This window comes from Sinocyclocheilus rhinocerous, unplaced genomic scaffold (assembly GCF_001515625.1).
Source record: "Sinocyclocheilus rhinocerous isolate Xijiao unplaced genomic scaffold, SAMN03320098_v1.1 scaffold48, whole genome shotgun sequence".
NCBI lineage: Eukaryota > Metazoa > Chordata > Actinopteri > Cypriniformes > Cyprinidae > Sinocyclocheilus > Sinocyclocheilus rhinocerous.
The window spans coordinates 573,176-576,006 of NW_015635971.1; positions in this window are offsets into that span (position 1 = coordinate 573,176).

The window sequence follows — 2,831 nt, forward strand, 5'->3', positions numbered from 1 at the left end:
AGGCGGGGCGAGCGGCACCGCATTGACTGAGTGAGGAGGAAAAAGCTCTTTTTGTGAGAATGTATGCATTTTTATTGAATGAACATCCAACACACAAACATTCCAACACATGAACTTGTGGCGCTTGGGAGTCGGGCCGCTAATCGCATTTGGTCTCGTACTATATTGTGTACCTTGTCAGTGTCCGTGTGCTTTGCTTGGCCATTTGTTGTGATAAACAGGAAAGTGTGTTCAAGCTCCAGCAAAACAGTGTAAAGAATTACTCTTTGTGAGAAGCAGTCAATCAGCAGAAGTTAAAAGCAGCTTGTAAGTGTATTTATTTCTTGTCTCAGTGTTTAGCGCAGTTGTCGTTGCTAGGAAACGCTTGTTTTGTTTACTGTGGAGACGTGCTGAAATCGCGTTTGGTCTCGTACTGTATCGTGTACCTTGTCAGTGTCGTGCGCTTTGCTTGGCCATTTGTTGTGATAAACAGGAAAGTGTGTCCAGCTGAATTCAATTTGAGTTTTGTTAGACGAATATAAAAAGCTTAGTATACCGCGGCAGCGGTTGCGGCAGCCCTCGTGTGAAGCTCTCCTCGTGTGAAGACCGAAGAGTGTAAAGACCATTGACTCTCCCGTTCGACTCCACCGAGCAGGGACACTGGCAAGGGTCATAAGTATCGCTTCTGAATCATTCTCTTTCCTACTACTTGTTCCCCTTCTGTTTTCAGTTTTTATAACCAATTCTTACTTGTTAGTGAGCACTTCTCCTTTGCCGAGATAATCCATCCACCTCACAGGTGTGGCATATCAAGATGCTGATTAGACAGCATGATTATTGCACAGGTGTGCCTTAGGCTGGCCACAATAAAAGGCCACTCTAAAATGTGCAGGGTCTATTAACCCTTTCATGCATGGTGTCCACATTTGTGGACAGTTCATTTAACTCAATTTAGGGTTCATTTATGATGGTAATTTTCTCCAAACCACTTGAGGGCAGTGTCAATAGATTGACAGCAATATTGTAACAATGGCTACTATCTTGCATTCCAAATATTCATTGCTTGATGACATCATTAATCCAAGATGGCTGATAGCGATAGCCATGTGCTAAATGCCCCAGGCATATCTGTGAAAAACTTTTATACAAGGTCAATTGAGGTAAAAATAAAAAATATTAGTATGTACAGTAAAGTATGATGAATATGTTAATATTTTATAAACTAAAATTTAGAGTAAAATGTAGATTTTATTCACCAAAATCCAACTGTCCACGTATGTGGACGTCATGCAACAGTGGAGTCAGATTGCATAAAGTCTGATTTCTGTAACCTGCTAGTATATCTATTCTATTTTTTCAAAGATGTTATGAATTGTCTTATATTGTAATAAAACAGACATTTAACAAATATATCAACATAAATAACCATTTAAAATTACATATTACAGCATTAAATGGCAACTTTACACATACATATGGAGACAAATTAGCATTTTGCCTTCCAAACAGGGACAGCATAGGTCATAGCATAGGAGTCAGTACAGAATAATAGAGAATATCCCAGAGGACAGTGGAAGTGACAGCAGTGATGAGTATGTGCCAGCAACGAGCAGCTCTGAGACAGACAGTGATGCAGAGAGTTTTATTGTTATTATATTGTAATATTATTGTTTTTAATAACTGAGCTGATATAAATAGCATAACATGCCAATTAAAAAAACACAATATTCCATATTGTCAGCTGTGGCTTTATGTCCCATTTTACGCCTTTGTTGCATGGTGTCCACATACGTGGACAGTTAAATAATTTTTAAATAAAACTGAATTTTGTAAAAATGAAAATGGATTTCAATTTTAGCATCATATTAAAGTAATAAAAAGAATCATAAAAAAATCTAGATAATGTTTTCCATAATTCAAGCATGAAAGGGTTAAGCCGTGGGCTTCGGATGCTTTCACTTTCGAATTCGCGATCTTGTTGTCACGGTTTTCATATCTGTGAAAAACTTTTATACAAGGAGGTCAATTGAGGTAAAAAAAAATATATATATTAGTATGTACAGTAAAGTATGATGAATATGTTAATATTTTATAAACTAAAATTTAGAGTAAAATGTAGATTTTATTCACCAAAATCCAACTGTCCACGTATGTGGACGTCATGCAACAGTGGAGTCAGATTGCATAAAGTCTGATTTCTGTAACCTGCTAGTATATCTATTCTATTTTTTCAAAGATGTTATGAATTGTCTTTTAACAGACATTTAACAAATATATCAACATAAATAACCATTTAAAATGACATATTACTGCATTAAATGGCAACTGTACACATACATATGGAGACAAATTTGCATTTTGCCTTCCAAACAGGGACAGCATAGGTCATAGCATAGGAGTCAGTACAGAATAATAGAGAATATCCCATCGGACAGTGGAAGTGACAGTGACAGCATAAGTTGTTGCAATCAGCAGTGAATGTTTTCCATGATTTACCCATATTGCTAATAGGTTTCAGCATATATGTAACTACTGTTATTGTTCCTACAATATGTGTTTCATTGTTATTATATTGTAATATTATTGTTTTTAATAACTGAGCTGATATAAATAGCATAACATGCCATTAAAAAACACACAATATTCCATATTGTCAGCTGTGGCTTTATGTCCCATTTTACACCTTTGTTGCATGGTGTCCACATACGTGGACAGTTAAATAATTTTTAAATAAAACTGAATTTTGTAAAAATGAAAATGGATTTCAATTTTAGCATCATATTAAAGTAATAAAAAGAATCATAAAAAAATCTAGATAATGTTTTCCATAATTCATGCATGAAAGGGTTAAT